The sequence below is a fragment of the Hesperophylax consimilis genome, chromosome 23, assembly GCF_061612785.1.
Source record: "Hesperophylax consimilis isolate HC1 chromosome 23, BYU_Hcon_1.0, whole genome shotgun sequence".
Classification (NCBI taxonomy): domain Eukaryota; kingdom Metazoa; phylum Arthropoda; class Insecta; order Trichoptera; family Limnephilidae; genus Hesperophylax; species Hesperophylax consimilis.
The window spans coordinates 17,103,399-17,125,258 of NC_142858.1; the positions used below are offsets into that span (position 1 = coordinate 17,103,399).

Sequence of the window (21,860 nt, forward strand, 5' to 3'; positions counted from 1 at the left end):
AAGTGGTATTAGAGAGTATTGCGGAATATTGAATTAAAGTGAAAGATTATTGATCCGGTGTTTGTGTGAAGTGAAAGTGGTTCGACTCAGTGGGAAAACAATTAATAATAATGACAATAATAATAATTGGATAATTTGTAGAGCGCCGTTTTGTAAAAACCCACCTCAGGGGCGCCAGGTGTTGTGCAATCGCGATTGTGTTATAAAGTTGTGTTGATTTAAACGTGATTTCGTATACAGTTCGAACTAGATTGCTTGTCTTAAAAACATGAAAATAATAAAAATAATGATTGCGTTTTTAAAATAGAGTGAATGTACTTAAAGGCAGGAAGTGTTTAATCGGGCTAAGTTATTGATTTGGCGAGATGGCATTCTATCCACGGAGACCGAAAACCAGAGAATCAAATAGATTATTAACTGTGGGTTCGAATCCTAACAGATTAGGGAGGTACAATTTTATTTACAGGAATATTTAATTACCCTTTTATAAGCGTAGGGAGGAGGTCGAAAATTAAAGTGATTTAGCTATATAGTGTAACCAGGTAAGCTTCACGCTGAGAATGAGAGGTGCCTAACTGGGTGAGTTTTTTATATTATTTATTAAATTTCAGAGGACCTTTTTAAAAGACGGATACAACCGAGGTACAGGAACTAAGTTTACGACACCTGCCGCCCAAATAATGTTATCATTAACAGGGATGTGCTAGGCGAACCGTCAATCAGCTGTGAGCGAGAGACGAGTCAACGACCTTTTCATATATAGGCCGAGAGGCGCGGAGTACAGTCAGTCAAAGGGGAAGTTTTGCTAGCGTATGCCGTCCCAAATTGAAAGCGATCGGATGCAACCAGACGGAACAAAATGAAAACTTTTCTTCTGTTATTTGACTTTCTAATTTAATACTTTTTCATCTATTGTTTGACTTTCTAAGTTACGAATTGGGATGCACGAAAACAAATCTAAAGTCGAAAGAGGGAGATGGTAATCTCCGAAATAAAACTACCAACCGAACAACTTTTCTCAACAGGTATCTTTCGAGAGGTAGGCAGCCTCTTTAAATTAAATGCAAAAAATCAAACCAATTATCCGTTTATACCTTACCTGAGAGGATAGGTATTCAGTAGAAGTTACCCATACCTAATACACGAGGATGCTAGTAACCTCATAAAATAAATACTGGAACCAAATATTAAAATACAGACAGTCCTCATCCCAAATTTGGCATTTCGAGTAGACCTTACATATATCTCACATGATAATTGGCTGAATGGGTAGGCACACAACCTATCGTTAATAAGCAGGCAAAATGTCGACAAGATCGTCGTGTGTTACCTATGTATTGACCTAGAAAGGGATGTAAATCCCCGACGGCGTGGGAGTTACAACGTTTTCTGGAGGTGGCACGTAACTTAGGACCTTGCGTGTCACATTTTCGCGACTAGATTCGTGACAAGGGATGTCATGGTTTTCCCCTTCTACACTCAGTAAAGTAGATTTTCCTGGAGGTGTTTGAGATTGGGGCAATTCTGAAATTGGTGATGAGACCTGGTTTTCTTTATTCTGGCGTGAAGGTTGCCGATTTGGAACAAGGGGAGACCCGGCCGGTTGTGATATCCAGACACGCAGATATCGATCGCCTTGCTCAAATTATCATCCATCAGTTTTGTTTGGTAAGAGGAGGAGTCAATCTTAGCTTGAAAAAAATTCATTTCCTTTCCTCTCCTTCCCCTCCCAAAATATATACATGGATGGCGCCGACAACTAACACCATAAACTTATCGTATGTATATCACATATATAAAATCTAACACTTTATTATATTCACATTACCCTACGATAGGTAGAATCGAGTAGCTAGTGGGGGGGAGCAGGCGACTTAGAAGATAAGGTTTATAAAATGGTTTTAAAACACAGCGGTAATGGATTCAACTCACTCTATCTCAAAAGAACCAAGGGATACCACACATACATAAATAACTAGGTTTCTAAACCGAGAAACAAAAACCCAACACAACGTTCGGTGAAGCCTTTTTATACTGAACCGTCACGTGAAATGAGTACGTTCAAGGTCGTACGTCACGTAGACAAACTAGGATGTACACACTTGAAGGGGTGTGTAATAAAGAAAAGACGGCAGGGAGGACCTTCCTACCCCGGATATATATATAACCAAAGCCTTATGGAAAAGTTACCTACGGGACTTAAGGAAAATTATCGTAGAAAGAAGAGAAGGAAAAGTTTGAAGTAAAAAGGTCAGATCATTACAGTCTTGTTAGAAATAAAAAAATGATTTATGTTTTCATGGAAAGTTTATTTGACGGATTGCACAAGACGCTCGGCCAAACGCTTAATTATTCGCGCACATGATGTAGGACGACGAGGAAAACGACGACGAAATTCACGGTGAAAACAACAGACCGAAAATTTGTCAAATAAGCAGTAACAATAATTCCGCGTCCTTCAAGTGTGTATCGCTCTATTGCTTGTCGTCAAATAACTGTCTATATGTATACAACATAAATGTCAAATCACAGTGAAATTAGATGATATTTACAAAAAATATGGCACATTCACATTATGATGACATTACTTTTGCCCCACATTGTGTTACTTACCATAACAAAGTTTGCAAAAATATTTATAGACGTAGTACTACCAAACTTCAGGCGAACGTAATCAATGTAATTATTTTTAGTTTTCATGGGTGTGTACATAGTACCTTCATACTTATAAAGTAACAAACGGAAACACGTAAAAAGTTTGGGACGAACGGCACGGGAGAATTAAAATGGATTTATGGCCGTGAAAATTGGTAAAAAGGTTTTTCCTTGTCCCTCGTGGAATATATATCTTTCCAAGTTTCAAGGTTCTTGGATCGAATACTTTTTGAGAAGGAAGAATATTAGGTATTCGGTATTATTATTATTTTTCAGAACACAATGATATTCCTCATATTGGACCAAATAAATAGCTTAGATTGGCTAAACAATTTGATGTAAACAATGTTTAGATAATGAATGTGCTACTTGCACGGAGAAAAAAAAATATTGCTAATTTATTAAGAATCAATCATTTAAACTCATTTAAAACTGAATTGCGGGCCTTAATGAATGAATAAACAGATTTCCTGATAAACTTTTAGTAAATGACGAATTAATTATATAAATTGTGTCCCACATCGTGTTTATTATTTCGTGATAATGTATTGTTTGTAATTTACTAAAAGTTTATCGGGAAACCTGTAAAACTTTCAAGGGCCTAAAATCCCATTTTTAACCTGATTACCAATAATTTAAAGAGATTCTTAATAAATCGGCAATACTCATTTTTCTCCGTGTTTGTAGAGAGATGACAAGAAAACGAAACTATGTGAGGCACTACTTCTCGATTCAAACACGAGAAACGTTTTTCTCTATTGAATTAAGTAGTAACGTTAAAAATAATATATTTTATTGTAATTAGTTTTTAGAATCATACGGTTTTCTTCTGTTAATCTGTCATATGTATTTATTTCAAATAACAAAATTAAAATTATAAAAAAAGGTACATAAATAGTATGCATGGTTGTCCGGCCCTTTTTATTATTATTATTACCACCTTTCAAACGATATTATACTTGACAGTCTATTGACTTTTATTCCGCCATCCTAATATCACAATAAAACATTAATGAAAAGAGCCATTACACGGAGTAGATAATTTCATAATTATTCTGTTTATATAAACCGCTCTTACTCCCATGCAGACGAAAGGTAGATATCTACAGTCAAATAATCTATGTATACTATCAAAGTACTTTATTTTATTAGCTCATTACTTCCACTGAAATAATTACTTTTCGTATTGTAAATCACGTATATCTTACCCATAAAACAGACGTCAGATTTTATAAAAGGAAAAGTTCTGAAACTGTGGAAGTCATTTCCATCATGATTTAAAATATATATATTCATTTTAATAATAATATAATTTAAGACGAATACCGATCGTTCCATTTTTTTAATATTCTGTTGATTTAAATATGTTATTAAAGATTTTGTGAAAAACGTATTAAAAGTCGGAAAAAGATCGGAAATAATATATTCCTAATTTCCAGTTTAACATAAGTAACTAATATTAAAAAAATACTAGCGGAAGTCCCCGGCGTCGCCCGGGCTTTACACAGAATATTTCAAAATTAGACGTGGAAAGTAATTTTCCTCTAAACTGACTTGACAGTGTGCAAAATATTTTAAAGAAGTATCTAATTTCTGTAAAAAGGGGAATGTGGGTAGTTTTTAGAAATCTCATGTAGACATTTAACTTCCTGTTGTTTTGAAGGTCAAGTGCAAAGCCACACCGCCATAGACACTCCTTTATATATCATATTTTATAAATACAGGTATAACGTATAACGATGATAACTGATAATATTCAGAAGTGAACGTTATATAAATTTAAAAGAAAATTTTAATACATCTATCGACTAACTAGACCTATCAAATTAATTTTCGAATTTTCTGGGTTAAAAAGGTAAGGAAGTACCGAGTAAAGCCGCCTCCGCACACTTACGACTTGCCCACCGTTTTTAAGAAAATATAGGAAGGGATGAACAATCGGCCTGACTTAAGAAAAGGACGGTTGGATGGCCGATCTTTTCTACGTGGTGGCTAAGGTTAGTACCTTTAGATGAAAACGGTCCTCTGTAGGCTAGAAACACTATCTAGTAGATAGTTAATTTTGCAGACGGTCAAAAGAGCAATTTACGAACGTAGGTAACAATTTTTTAAATTATAATTGTTTATTCCAAAATATCTACAGGCTGATGATGATGATGATGTCCGGTTTTAAACTTTCCTGACATGATGAGACTTGGAAAACAGCTTCGTATATACATTTTTTGTGATCGTTAGACTCTGATGACACTTCTCAATTTTCGTTACACACGGTCTATTAAAGCAATAGTAACATTTAAGTGGGAAGTTTTCTTCAAAAATACATCGTAACTATAATGCACAAAATCTGTTTGTTTGTCCAAGTCTAGAGTAAGAATCTCTTCAAATTATACGCAATCCAGTTCAAAACGGCATTACGGACCAATTGAAAGTGTCCTGATAAACGTTTAGTAAAATATCAATGTTTTGTCACGATGGTACACGTTTTCATAAAAATCCTAACATTTTCGTATTTCATATTTTTATATTATTAAGACAAACGCAGGTGCATGAACACGTGTTCCAATATTATTACGAATTTACTAAAAGTTTATCAGGAAATCTTTCAATTCATTCCTTAATGGCCTCAATGGCAATCCAATTTTTAACTGGATGTCTTGGATGTCTGGATAAATTAGCAATATTTTTATCAATAATTTTTCTCCTTGTGGCAGTTGAACTGGCTTACCGTTCGGACGTTTTTGGCCTGCATTCCTGTTTTTAACCGGATTACCAATAATTTTAAGAAATTTTCAATAAACCGGCAAAACTCGTGTTTCTCCGTGCTGTTAGACAAATAGCAAAATTATTTTTACATGGGTTTCAAAATGTTTAACAAGAATAAAAAATATTGTCCAAACTCAGGCGAAGCCGGGTACACAATATATAAATAGAAGTATCTTTAAGTATAGCGAATGGACGAAGGTTGAAGTATTATGGAAAATATTATGAAGTAAATATGAATGCTAGAAGAAGTTGGAGACGACCGAGGGAGATGTGGCACGATCAATTGAATCAAATAATTGAGTCAGGCCACGTCAAGAGTGAATAACAGAAGATGAACAATGAATGTAAATGAAGCAAGAAGTGTGTGCCAGGGCCGAGATGCGTGACGAGCCATCTTCCTGCGAGGAAACGACGTAATGGTTAATTTTTTTTTTTTTTTTTTTTTTTTTATTTGTTACAATATTTTTTACATTTCAAAGTTTTCCAGTAATGTTGTTGGCCTCACTGGGTGCTTGCCCGTGCTGAGGCCTTCATTTTATAATATGAAAATATAATCTACATAATACATTTAAAGATAAAATAATACATTTAAAATAAAATTTTCCATTATAATTCATTCTAATATAATCTTTCATACTTTAAACATGTATAAATATTTAATTCATATGTTAACACTAGACCTCACATACTAACTATATACCATTGGTCGCCACGAGACAGGCAGTCGCCTAGTGTGGTAATTTAATGTATCACATGTAAGAAAATGTATTATTGTATTATCATGTATTCTATAAATAAATAAAATAAATAATCTTGTGTGTTTGTGAGTGATGTGTTATATTTGTTTTGTGTGTTACGTTTAGGTTTTATTTTTATTTTATGCTATGACATTTTGGTAATATTGTCTTTTTTGTTCTTTAATCCATTTTGTAATTTTCTGTGTGAATTTATTTTTATTTTCCTCAATTTTAATTTCAAGTTTTACACTGTTGAAAGCTTTTATAGCATGGTATTGGTAGTGTCTTTGTCCAAAGCTTGAATTTATTGTCGGAGTTTTTATGTTTTCTTTGTACGCTTGTCTAACTGGTCTGTCAATGTTATTTTGTGCATGTTGAAATTTATTATTTTGTCAAAAATTTTATATTATATCGACTAATACTACATTATATCGTCTTTAATTTGTCTCCGTATCTTCAGTGAAAGGTTGATGAATTAAATCTTCTTCGGGCGTCTCCAAATCCTCTACTATTCAAACCACTGTTTACACACTAACAAAAATTTAATTTTTCTGAGAAAACGGTCCAATAGTTTTGGAGGGCACAGATATACGGACATTGCCTTTTATTTTTATGTATTTATATAACCCACAGTCCATAATGCATGTCGGTTAAAAACATACACAATCATACATAGTACCTACGTAACTGTTAATATGTTCATTATTTGACCACTTAGATCAAGTTAGCTCGAGGAAAGAAAATGCGAGCGAAACAAGTAACGCAAAAAGGGAAAGACGCAAGAGAAAGTGTTCAGTCTTAGTCACTCGGCATTCTCTCGTACCGAGACTTTTGCTTTCATTGAACTGACTAACCAGCCAGACCGAATTGGTATTGAGATCACGCAAAACAGATACAGACAGTTCACAACGGATTGACTCTAAAACCATAATAATATTCTAATATATTTTGTATTAATAATTTGATCAATGTCGTAAAACATTATCAAACATAATTATTTGCGGATACAAACCAACAATAAGTGTAGACTATTGTATCTACATGATTGACTTAAACAATTTAGCTACCAATAGAAATTATTTAAAAAATTTCAAAATGTCGCCATATTATTTTAACCATAAATAAAAATTAAATAGTATTATTCCTTCAGACGAGAAAATACCCAAAAATATATCCAGAATCTTAACGACGTAAGTGACGCAGCCGTGCACAAAAAAATGCGACGCGCGGTTCTGGTGTATTGGACAGACCTGCGGTTGAATTCGCACTGTCAAATCTTTAAAAGAAAGTAGAAATCTTAACGACATAAGTGATGAAGTCGTGTAAAAACAATGTTCTACGGTCGCCTTTGCCGTTGCGAGCCTAGAAAATCTAAATTTCCATGAGGTTTATTTTAATTATTTCTGATGAACTTATAACTAAAATCCAAAATGTTTAAAAGGGCTCTCTCGGGAAGTTACTAATTAATCGTCTAGAAAAACCGGTGCTTACCGCTAATTTTACTGTTGAAAAAAGTTTTAAAACCGTTTTCCATAATTTTTTTTAATTGTAAGGTCATGTTTTATTTCATTTTAAATATAAATAACTTACATCCGTAAGGATCCCTCTAGAAACATTTTGGATTTTAGTAATTCGTTCATCACAAATAATTAATAAGTGAGCGTCGAGCTAACCCCCGTTATTAGAATCTTATTATATGCGAAAGTCTTATTATATTCGTGATCTTGAAATAACGATGTATATATAGTACACTACAATATATATTATTAGTCAGAGGACGAGTTAGCAGCGGGTCTGGTTTCGACCCAGGCGTCGTGAGTTCAATTCCTCGGCTGGCTAATGATGGTAAAAGGAGATTTTCAAATATTTTAATGTTATTTTTTAGGTCTTTCTTTTAGAAAATATCTTAGTCACGAATAAAGCTGCTATAATTTTAGGTTTCATCAGAAAAACAAAAAAATGAATAACATCAATATGTTATATTTTTATTTACTTGTTTTTTACAAAACGATGTTTTTTTTAAATTGTACCGTCTAACTTAAGTGGTTTCCCCAGAAAAGGCAATTGTATTTAGAAAAATGATTTTTTCGGATTCGCTCCCAAGCGGTTACATCGTTACTTTGCTTTCGAGCGGAGTCATAATTTATCGTTTTATTTTCACATGGAGAAAAATAATCCTGTTAAAAAGTGATAGTATGCCAATTTTAATTTTTCTGATAAAATATTAGTCAATCAGAATATATCGAGAACACGTGTTCTTTTCCTAATACACTTGAAGCAAGGCGACAATATCAGTATGTCAATTACATTATTTGTATGAACACGTGTTCCGCCGTCCTTACTTTGTATGTTGTGAACATCTTCAGTTGCGAGCGGAATAAATATAAAATTCCATAATATAACGACATGTTATTATATACTTTATTGCTTGTCGTTTTTTATACAATTCTGTAATGAATTAAATTTATTTTGTATTCTATCTTACTACAATATTATGATAATATCATGTCTTAATATGGTCTGTGTATATCTACAACTACCACCTGCAAAAGAGCTCCATAAAATAATATTGTTTATCTGACTTGACATAAAAACTGATAAAATGTTAACTGTGGATTTCACAAAGATGAATAAATAATTAAACAATTTATTATCATTGGGATATTATGCCGTCTACCTCATTATTTAGCCAATGTTTAGGACAGCATTACCGTCTATCATCAGGACAGATGTGTTATTTGTAAAATCCAGTCTACCATGAAGGATGTATGCAGACTGAAAGCTGTAGAAATGAGATCTCTAAGGAGTATGTGGCTAAGACTTTGACCATGTTAAAAATGTGGAGATCCAAGGCTGAATTATTATTTATTCCTGTTCTCCATTAAACGGTTTTGAAACAATAGAGACGATAAAAAATTTGAGGTACATATAGGTAAGTATAAAAAGTCATGGGGGCAGTTTTACTATTTTCTGACATACGTCAAAATATATTTGCTTAACTGTCTGTGAGTGACGTTGAAAATGTCGGTGGTCAATGTAAAATAGTTAAGCAGTTGAGTCGCTCTGTTAATTTGCGCGTTCTGATAGGCAGAAGTACTCGCTTTCGGAGGATGAAAAAGTGCATGGGATCTTTCACGAATATACTTGTAAGGCACTTATAATATATTATATACCTGCCGAAGAATGAAGAAATAAGTGTAAGTAGAACATATTACGCGAATATGAATTAATGAATAAGACGGGACGCCCAAGGAAGACATGCAATTTGTTTTGCTCTTTTCATGACATATGCATTATAAACCAATATTCATCTGCCGAAGAAATCTTAACACTTTGAAGAAAATATTCAAATGTCATACCAACGTCAAAGTGGAAAATTAAAAGCCAGGTAACTTCCTGGAAACACATAATATTGTGTTGTGTTTTCAGATTAGCCTGTGCAACTTATGGAAGTGTTTAAAACTTTTTCATTATTATGAAAGTCATTCACACAACTATAATTCTATACACACAACTAACGATAATGAGTCGTAGAAAATAAATATTTATTATTTTAACGAATTGTTTTTCAACTATAATAACGAAGTCAGTGGTAAGAAATATAATGTTGATACTTTTTACTCTCCGTTGTCATATATATTTCTCTAATGGTTTTGAATATACAGTGGGTATAATAGCCGTTGAAGAAATAATGATATTGCAAATCATTGAGCGGCGTTTCTGATTGAGAATGAATCTTTTATTAATCTGTGTTGGGTTTTTGCTGATTTCTCTAATAAATCGTATTTTAGATTCGTAAACAGGTTAATCGCAGCTTATTTGGTAGGTGGGTCTGAGTTCCGCCGCCTGGGAACCATTTATTGGATAATCAACTCCTCTGCTGTAGGTCACCCCAAGTGTTTTGCGACATTTGGTGAATTAGCAGGGGTGCCCGGATTCATAGGGTGTGGCGTGCCAGATCAGGAGAGGCTGGTTTGGGGAATATTTACATCTCCAACTGTCTCTCGACCCCATTGCCTTGCGTCGCAGTTGAATGGATATACTTATATGTCCGTCATTCATGGATACACTGATCCCTAGATTCCTATCTAACCCTCATACCTTTTAATTTCTGAGAACTCCCTCTTATTCTTTTCCTTAAAAAAAACCCTCGACAAAGCATCCCAAAAGACATAGATCCCAAGGGAAATTATTTTCCTGTGTGAGGTTAATATAAAATTTGAAAAAACTTATATTTTCATCAGTCATTCAACACACATTTCATTGTAATATATTTGCATACTGCTGGCAGTAGGTAAGTGGGCAAATATAATATATTGTTCCTAGTGCTTTGGAAGTTTTAGTATTTAATATAATAATTTGACTAGCAAGTCCCTCCAACAAAGCCTGAACGAGGGTTCTATTGATGTTGACCTGCACGATATCCTCGGGCTCTGTGGTCAAAGTACTGAACAAAATATTTCATTAGTTCTTCCAGACAGTCCACACAACACACATTTCATAACGAACAAATAACTATTTAAGTCATCAAAATGACAAAATAATGTGCATGATATTGTTCATGTGTTCATATTTATATATTTGTATATGACTATTAGTGTTCAACTATTGCTTGATACTTGTTTGCCCTTGTCTACAGCGCATGCGTTGCACGTAGGGTTACCATCCGTCCGGGTTTCCCCGGATTTGTCCTAGTTTAGATGGCGTCCGGGGAGCGTCCGGGCGGGGTTTCATTTGTAGTCCGGGTTTAAAAATTTAAAGTCTTGGGCCGCCCGCCACACACCGCGCTACATCGTAAAAAAAATCTCATTAGTAATTAAAATTAAATTCAATTTCTAAGAATACATCTGCATTGATTTTTACAAATTCCTTTTAAAAAGGGAAGATATTCTAAAAGCTATCGGAAAGAGTGATAAATACAAAAAAACTGAAAAGTAAAAAGGCAAGAGGCTGAGAAAAAATCTTTAATAGCTAGATAATCAAATAATGTACTTACAAGTGCTATAATTTCTATTCATTTTTGTAGTTAAAGTTATGATTATTTTTGTTACGTAAAAGAAACGTAGAATTTTTATTTTTATTTTTTATTATTTCACAGATTTCTTGAAATTACAATTGTTATGTTTTTTTTACAACCATACTAGGCTAATGCCCGTGTTAAGGTAATATGGCTGTTGATTAAAATTTAAGGTGATATAAATGAGAATAGTTTTGGATATTTTATGTTTTAAAAAATTAATAATGTAACTTACATTCCAGTTAGTCTAAACTTTAAAAAGGGTCAGGTTTGTTGCTTAAGATTTAAGAAGACTGAATTTAGTTCATATTATGTTAAGAGGTATTTTGTTGTGTAAATGGCTGCTGAAACAAATTTAAAGAAGATAATTATTATTCAGTTAAAAGAGTTACCTCAACAATTTAAGACTGAATACTAAAACGGTCTCAGTATTTTTAAGGTTTTTGTTTAAAAATTTAATTGAATTTTGTTAAGTTTAATATTTTAATAAGGTTTAGTTTTCATAACCAGAGAATTTTAATAATTTTAGTTTTATTTTAAGAGTGAAAAAATTCTAACTGATTTTGAAAACAATGTGTAACAAACTGTAATAAGATTCTGTTTTGTTAAGTACATTTAAAATGATGATAAAAGATGAAAAAATTCAATTTTAAGGTCTGAAAATAAATAAAAAGGTGATTTATGACATTTTAAACTGTTTTTATTACACTGACTGCGTTTAAAAAACCTGTTGACATGTCCGGGTTATGGGCTTTAAAATCCGGGGTTTTCACGCCTCTTGTCCTGGTGGGAAAATTTTAGAGATGGCAACCCTAGTTGCACGCCTCTCTGAGTGAACACGAGCCTAATAGCTTTGTCCAGACGGAGAGCGGCTAGCTCGTAACTACAGGATTTTCCTATAAGAGGTGTTATTTTGAATAGCCCGCTATTTCGGTAGATGTTTCTTTTGAAGCTGTCATTTTTTGACATTTGACAAGTAAATACTACGCCATTAATAAAAATGGAACGATACACGCTTCAACAACGCATTGAAATTATTAAAATTCACTTGAGTGAATCAAATGCAAATCATCTTGAGTGATGAGGCCCATTTCCACCTCGGTGGCTTCGTCAACAAGCAAAATTGTCGCATCTGGGGCTCGGAAAACCCAAAAATTATTGTTGAAAAGCCTCTCTATCCTCAACGTGTGACTGTTTGGTGCGGTTTATGGTCCGGCGGAGTCATTGGAACTTACTTTTTCGAAAATGAGGCTGGAGCAACAGTTACGATGAATGGATTGCGCTATTGAGAGATGATTCATGATTTTTTATAGCCGGAATTGGATGGAATTGATTTGGACAACGTTTACTTTCAACAAAACGGCGCTACGTGCCACACAAGCAACGAAACCATTGATCTTTTACGATTTAATATCAAAATAACACCTCTTATTGGAAAAACCTGTAGAAAAAATATCCTTTCTTGCAAAAAAATTCAAACATATATGGCATATTTAGAAATATTACAGTTAATAATAAATTCTGACCTTTCCATTAATGAATGTGTTGCATACCAAACGACTTCAGAATTACTGTTTCAGATAAACATAAATTGTGGACTGTAATCGAATCAAAACGATACGAAATGAAATGGTGTTTGTTGGAATGGGGTAATAGTATGTGTATGAATGAAACAAGGTATGGAAAGAAGGAAAACAGAATCACCGATCATTTACCAACAAGGAGTACACAACACAATGTACTGTGTTTAAGCACAACACAATCACAATATAATGAGTTCCACCACGATATTTACCTTGGTATGCTACCGCCACAACAAAACGAAGGAGTACGTAAACGATATTAAGCACTTCCAATGTAGTACTTCTTTTCAAATATTATGTACCTGCACGAAAAAACACCAACAACTTGTTTCCAATAGTTCAATTCTTCTTCTGTTTTTTTTTTCAAAACAAATCCACTCGAATTTGCAGTCTTGTCATTGTTCCAAATTTCAAACACTTTCCCAGCTGGTTAGGGATAGGTAGGAACTTGATAAATGACATGTCAGTAAGAACTATGCTTATTCTCACTTCAAAACCAAACATAAAGTTAAACTATTGCATTAACACTTTTCTGAACGAATCTTTAGGTAACGGAAAGATTTTTTAGTTTAGATTTCATTAGTGTTAGACTTATCAGTTGTTTCGGTCTGACCGTGTAATCCACATAAATTTGGCATCACAACTACGTCAATGACTTTGGCCTCTGCGACAAACTGTTTATAGGTGTATACATATATAAGTTTACATATAAAAAGTTATAATATTTACCAACGTTGAACTAAAATTTCTAAACTGGGTCAGGTTTGTTTTGAAAAAATGAGATGAAGCCGGTTTAACGGTACCGGCATAAAGTTGTTTGACATTATCATAGGCCGACTTCCTTAACGGTGTCAATAGCGAGAGATGTAGACATGGCATGTCGTAGCAGAATCGGCGTGAACTCATTACAAGTGAGATAAATAATTAATAGAAATACAGCATTGGAAGAGTTTTCACGGCCTCCACAACAGCGTATTTGAGAACTGCAAAAATATCTAATCAATATATCTTCTGCAAATAGTACCTACTTATTACCAACGTGAATAATAATTATAATAAATAATCGCGATAACTCGAAAGATACAATGTGAGGCAAAAGTAATGTCATAATGTGAATGAACCATAATTTTTGCGAATGGCGTCAAATGTCATTGTGTTTTGACATTTATGTTGTATACAGATAGATAAGTAGTTGACAATGTGCAATGGAGGGATATACTCCTGAAGAAGGCGGAATTATTGTTACTGCTTATTTGACAAATTTCCGATCTTTTTTTTGATGCGATGGTCTACTCATTACTATCATACATAATTGTTGGTTGAGGAGTATCATACGATAATATCCCGAATTCGGTTAAAGTAGATTGGAGTTTAATTTTTCAAATTTATCACTTTTTAATATCCTATATCTAGTTATTCCGCTACATTTTCAATCAAAGCGCTCTTTACAATAATCATAACACTAAAATTAGACGATGTCTATTAAAATCTAAATAATTCACCTCAATAATTATTACCCGAATCTGCAAGGAATATAGCTTTCAAAAATTAAAAATACTTCATTAATTAGATCCTAATGCACCATCAAAATTTCAAATGCTATTAATTAATATAAATAAGTCTGACTGTGTTTGTGGTGGGCTGCGTTGATTTGATTTGTATACAAATCTACATTTTCATTACGAGGTTGATGATATTTTGCACACTTAATTTTCAAAATAAGAAAAAGGTCACAATTTACATGATATTTATAAAAAAATAACTCCATCTCCTTTTGCCAACCCCTAAAATCAGAATTTTGATAAATCGCGATGAAATTTGCGCGCTTGACATTCAAAGATCAAAGCTCAAAGCTCAAAGTTAAAATCTAATGAATGAAGAAAGGTGTGTAAGGATAATGTATGACGTGGAATTGAATGGTATAATAAGTCGAGACCCCTGAGGAAGACATGGCACGATCAAGTGAATCAAATAAAAATAAATCTATGGTAAAATGCGGCATATGCGATGAATAAAGAAAGGGTATAAGCAGATTGCATAACGTGTAAGTGGATCAAATCGAGGTAGCCCGAGGAAGTTATTGAACTTATCTGTGGTAAAATGAGGCGTATGTGATGAATAAAGAAAGGGGTGTAACAGAATGTGTAACGTGGAATTGAATCGTATCGAAGTCGCCGGAGAAAGACATAGAATTTATCTGTGGTAAAATGAGGCGTATGCATAAGAGTTATGTGAGCCAAATATATAAGATGAACGCATAAAGGAGTGTAATGGGATTATATGACGTAGAAGTTAATAGTAGAAAAAGTCGGGAGCGCCCGAGGAACAATGGCACGATCAAAACAATCGAATACCTTAAAAATAAACTTATAGTTAAATATTATTCTTAACGACATTATTATTGTCACCTTATTCCGAGCAACGCCGGGTTCACGTCAGCTGGTTTAATAGTAATAAAATCGGAAATAAATGTTTTTTTAGGAATCAAATTAATTAATAATCTTCAAATAATTTTGTTTTTAAATATGTGGTTTATAGAAGTAATTTTAATACAACTTCGTATTGGATTATGGTATTATTACAGTGACATCATGTACTTTTTACAATAAAATATGTACCTGTACATTAATAGTGAAAAAAACTCCCGAATAATGCAAGTCTCACCCAGAAAACTCTTTACTATAAGCTTTTTACCACTCTGACCTTGACCCCGTGATACTCGTAATAAAACAACTTGAAGCTATTTATTTCACTTAAAGAAGTTAGTTTGACGGCATATTGCCTAAAACTACGCCATTCGTGAGCATACAATGTATTACCATACAAGGTCAGAACGAAACACGGGAGAAATAAATATAAATTTACATTTACCAATATTGTTATGGAAAAGATACAGCACTGGGATAAAATAAATATTTTCGTCAACAAGAATACTGGAACCTTATTTCTGTGAAAAATATTTTTTCAGAAGAAAAGTTATTTTCAACTTGTTTTGTAGTAAAGCAAGAAATGCACAACAGGTACAGAAATATTATGGTACAAATCCATCTTGGGACCTTATGAAAAATTTACTTTGTTCGACGTATGGAGTATGGATGTGGTAGTTTGTAGTGTTACTTCCCCTCCGGAGTCATGAAATGATAGCAAATTTCGCGATCCATAGACACAATAACGATAATATTTTGCTAATTTATATAGAGCTGTTTTCATGAAAAATCACCTCAAGGGGGCTCAGATCAGGCCCTTTGTAAAATGACCTTTATCGTGATTTGTTTTGAAGTTATCATGCTAAAATGTCATATGGCTATATATAAAGTACTCATCCATTTACGTGTATTTATTATTATTACTACACTTGTTTACATACTATTATCTAATATACACAATATAAAGCATACAATACGAACAGAAAAAAAGTAGCAATGAACGAAGATAAAGGTAGGTACCTACCTATACCTGAATAAGGTAATGATACATATATTTATATTTTCTTTTTTAAATTATTTATTGTTATTTTTTAATAAATTTCAGGTTCGATTTCTTGTTTCATAATATGAACATGGTTTTACCTATCTACCAAACAAGCACCACCGTATCCTTGTAATTATTATGGTTCTACTTTCTATTTACCTCTTTCTTCACTTCCACATCAAAAGTGCCCGAATTTTAAAGAAATAATTGTTTTACGTATTATTTAAAAATACGCACAGCAAAGTTAGAATTTTAGAACAGTCGATAACTTGTACACATGTTTATAGTAGGTAGGTATGTACTTATTTATGTATTTAATAAAAGTAAATTTTATCCATATTATCTTTCAAGGAAACGGTTCCCATTTTCTTTTCGGGTGTTCCACGGAGGGGGCAATTGATGTGTATTTTATCCGATAATTAAGCCGCACGTCACCCTCCCCCTCTGTCCCCCGCGCGCACTCGGCGTCAACACACTGCGCGGGGCTGATAAGGCGAAGGCGCCAGAGTCGACCCATCGAGGGGATAGAAGTATATAAGTACTAAGGTAAGTATAAGTTTAGTGGCAAGGAGAAGTATCAGCATAAGTGGCGAGGAAAGCGTGAGCATAAGTGCCAAGGATGAGCATAAGTCTAAGTACCGAGGTTACCATTATTATAATCAGGTGATTGTAATTCGCCGCGTGTCCCCCCCGTCACGCGCCGCGCTAAAACAAAACAGGACAAACGAAAGCGGCTCGCTCCGAAAATTGAAAACCGAAATTGAGCGACCCATTGCTTGGTTTCGTGTTTGAGTCAGATAGGAGGGAGTTGCGTGGCGTTGAACCTTTATGGAAATCAAAATTTGAGACAATCTTTAACAATTATTGTTATGTGACTTGAAAGCAAATTACAACAGCTGTATGTAATGACAACCATACAGCCTGACAATGACCTTTTTTGTATTAAAAAACATGGTACTTTTATTGCGTGGAATAATTTAAGTGAAGAGCCTATATTTATCTTGATTAAAAAGTATAGATCCGTCATCTTAGAGATAGAATAAAAGCGTGGGATAGGATATTTGGTTCACATGGTGATGGGAAGGACATGATGCTCGCGCGAACGCGACACTGATCCTGTAAAATAGGTATTCATGAAATAACTTCCCAAAACAATTTACACGTTGATTTATCTATTCAAGACAATGAGTCATCGCCAAAGTAGAAACGCTTCTATTTTTGTTAGTTTATTAACTGAGCAGATTGGTAGAAAACGTTTAAACGAACTCAAGAAGGAATCCACTTTTGAGTCATAGAAAAAACATTTTTGACAGGTTCGTTTGTTTTTATTAACATTATTATCTCATAATTAGGTCACAAAGTAAAGAAACTGTGAATCAGCTAGCGATGGGTTATGAGTTATGACTCATTTTATTAAGAGCTGGAGCCACGGTACCTACTCAATATATTCGTACGGCTCAAAGAGTCGACTCAATTGAATGGGAACCGTGAGCTCCGAGCATACGAGCAATGAGAATACTGTGTTCGCTCGACACGACTCGCCCGATACGACTCTCCCGGTACGGCTCCCCCGCTACGGCTCCCCCGCTACGGCTCCACCGATTCTCCCAGCTCCGAGCTACTGGTTCCCAGCATAATTATGAATAATCATACGACTCTTGCTTCTTGGCTCTGCGCTAATATAACAATAATATGGAAGAATGACAATATATAAACACGAAAAAAAAAAACAAAAAACTATTCATGAAAAAAATATGAAGGAAAGAAAATAAAAAAAGAAAGGAAAAAAATGTGTAGAAAGTATAGAACAAAATCTGTTAAAGAAAAATTTTACCAATACGTTTGCAACGTAAGTTTATATATGCATGAGTATAAATACGTAGTTCCCTATGTTCCTGATATTAAATCCACTTCACTTTGACGCTTGTTATTGCACAGGTCGATTTCACCTGAACCTATAGAAGCGGTGGTTGGATAGAAGTGAGAATTAATCTTGAGACAAAAGAAATTGATTGCGAGATAACTAATCTTAGCCCAAGCGTACGCCACGACAAAATGCCAAGACAGTAGCAGCATTACAATCTTCCTGCTGAGAAAAAAAAATCTTCAGTTTAAAAAATTTATATTTTGTAACGCTTTTCAATTTATAAAAGTTGCAACGAAGTAAAAAGATATGAATGAAGGAAGTGGTTTATAATTAAAATAGATAACAATATGTCCAAACTATTGTTGTCGTTTTTGAAGGTATTTTGGAAAGTTTTATAGACGGGTTTAGTATCTTTACCGGAAAAAAAAAATATATATATATATTGTATTTGCTCGAATAAGACTCGATGTAAACGTCTATGACTTGTGCTCATTCCCTGGTTCCCATTCCAACATCTAAAACTCATACGACATTTTTTGATCAATTAAGCGGTCTAAATTAATTCGATGTGTACTGTTTTTTGTGCGTTAGCGATCTGCAGTCATGCTCGGGAACGATGACAAGTTATCAAATGGTAACTTGATGAAGAAATCCATTTTTAATAGGGGTTCAACTGGAATGTGTGTTATCGTCTATTTGAAGTTGTATTTAATTTTGCCTTGAAAACGAAAGTTTCTAGTTGAGTGGTTATTAGTAAGCCATTAATACAATTAACTTTTACAGGCTATACTTGCAATTTACATTACCAGAGTAAGCCGCAACGCACAGAGCCACTCCATAGAAATAAATAAATAAGCAGTCAAAAGGGCAAAATAAAGGGTATTAAATCAATTGTGACTTATAATAGTGTATTCGACATTTACATCAAATGATTAGCTCTGCAGCAGCGTTAATAATAAAACTTATTCTTGCACATTTATAAAAAAGCAAAATGAACGTATTACAGTCATAAATCTTTTAATACATTCTTTTGAAGAAATTAATACTTTGCACTTTCCAGGATACCGCACGGAGAATGTTCAACACGTGTTCCGACATCGTGATAATGTATTGGAAATGTACTTAAAGTTTATCAGGAAATCTGTTAATTCATTCGTTAAAATCAATCCTGCATCCTGTTTTTAACAAAATTACCAAAGCATTGAAATTTTTTTTATAATTGCTAGTACTGCACAAAAAGTGGAAAATTACTCAACAATGAGTAGAATAATGTTTGAAAAGATTGTCGAATTATGAGATTAGATAAAATTGTCATTCAATTTTCTTTTCGCTGGCGCCATACATTAACGTCACAAATTACATACCGAGTATGCGATTTGTCGGACATAATATAATAAATTTCAAGTAAAAGTATTTAACCGAAATAATAAGTCACTTGAATTTGACTTACGCGATATTACATTATACGCTAAGTGAATCATTTCCCAAGGAATTATAAGAAGAGCTCAATTCAATGTCAATAGTTTTCCGACGTAGCAGGGTCACCTTAACCTACAGAAAGAAAATTATTTTTGTTATCTCAGACAATCGCACATAAATTATTGTGGATCATAAGTTATACTTATGAAGTACAAACAGATGACATTGACATTGACAATGTCTTCTTTCTTGTTTTGGAAGAGTTTATAACGGTTACGAGGGTATCAAGGAGTACCGTCCAACTGATCGGGTGGACTTTAAGAGACAAACAATTAGACACGAATTATTTTTTTTTACATTAACCCAACACCGAAGCCCTGAGGAAAATAATTTTCCTTATGTGGAAAATAATAAGGGCTTATGTCATTTTTGTTTGTTTTTTTTTTTTTAATTTTAGCGCTATTGAGGTAAATTTGCACATAAACGGCGCTATACAAATCAGATAAATATTAAAATTATTATTAAAGGAAGAAGACGACGTTCTGGGAAGGAAAAGGGTATGGGGGTGGGTTAGAATCTAAGGATCAGTTTGTCCAGGAGTGACGGAAGCATAATCTATACTTCCCGCTGCGGCGCATGGCGATATCAATATACCTTTGAGAAGTGATAAAAATTCATCAACAAAAGTCAAGCGATGAAAAACTAACCTTTAAACCTAACCTAACCTTACCTAGTTAATATGTTTAAGGCGATGCCATACGTAGTAATGCAAAATCATGTGTTTTTGGTTTGAAAATTTGGTCGCCTAGAAATTTTTCAGATGCTTTAATTAAATACTGAGAGTAGAATACATCTTGGCCTTTGAAACAATCGAGTATTTTTTAGATAAATCTTTTTATAAGCCCAGAAAAAAATAATGTACAAGGCCTATGAAAACTGCTTTAAAGTTCAAAATCTCCTACTTACGAACCCATTTTCGGTTATGATTTTATTGTATAATACCATTTCAAAGGGTCATAGACCACGGTGAAAATTGTTTTTAGAACTGAAAATAGTTACTTTGACAAAGTTCACCGTTCGACAATTTCTTCATATGAACAAGACATTTGTACGTAGAAACATGTATTCATGTATTGTAAGTTAAATAGTGCACATAATTACGACCTATTATACAAAGAATCTAAATTATTTAACATTCGTAAATTATTTATATTACAAACTATGAAATATTTATTTAAAAACAACAATAATTTCAAAATAAATGAAAACAGAATGAGCAAAAGAACAAATAATATATTTTACACCCCCCAAACAAATACTAAATTAATGCAGACACATAGCAGTTTCATTGGTCCTCGTACATTTAACCTTCTACCAGTACAAACTCAAATGATAAATAAAACAATAGAATATGTTAAGGAGGTAAAATTATGGCTGAAACTGACACTTGCTGAAACTTTATAAACTATTATACATAATGTTTTCTCTTTACTTTTATAATAACTATAAAAAAATAAAAATAAAACTTTTTCTACTTATATATATTATACTTAGGTAGTTGAAATATATTAATGGTTTTATATTACCCACACCCAGGCAGTGCCTTAGTGGGTTTTCATTTTTTGTGTATACAATTTGGTAATATATATTATGTTATTATTTACTGTCTATTAATATGTATACATATGTAAAGAAATGAAAATAAATGAAGTTTAAAAAAAAAAAAAAACATTTAATGTACGGAAATTTTTGACAGATGATCGTGGTCAAACTTGTCGGTATTGACCGAGTCAGACAGGTAGGCTCCTATGACCTGCAGTCCAAAGACAGTTTGACTGTCAGAAATAGCCTGGACACACTAGACATGTACACATATTACGAGTACATAATATATTACTTATCTGAGAATGAGATAGACGCTAAAATAGAATTACCAGCACACAATCGCCTGTAAACAATTCTCAAAAGAAAATAACTTATTTGGAAGATTAGAAGTGGTGTTTTTCCCAATGTATTTAAAATATAGTCCGAGATTCGAAGGTGGGAAGTACACCGCCCACTTTTAGAATGACCGGATCGATAAATAATTCACGGGTTTATCCAACTCATCGACTTGTATATTGCTGCATATTAATCTGGTGACAAACATAATTTTAATTCAGAAAAAAAAATCATCGAAAACGTCTAGATTTTTCTTTTTTTATAATTAAAACAAAGGTTTTAATGGCATTGTCTAAATTACAACTTTTTCATAAAATTCAATGCATTTCATAAAACAAAACAATATTCGTAATTTACTAAAAGTTTATCAGGAAACCTTCGTCAATATAAACATAGAAATTCTTTAA

The 21,860-nt window shown here is 33.3% G+C and overlaps 1 protein-coding gene across 1 annotated transcript in view; it reads right to left on the reverse strand.

Annotated features, from left to right (window-relative positions):
* The window catches only part of Nep2 (M13 family metallopeptidase neprilysin 2), a 79,686-nt gene that overhangs the window by 45,511 nt on the left and 12,315 nt on the right, over positions 1–21,860 (reverse strand). The gene's annotated exons all lie outside the window — the stretch shown is intronic.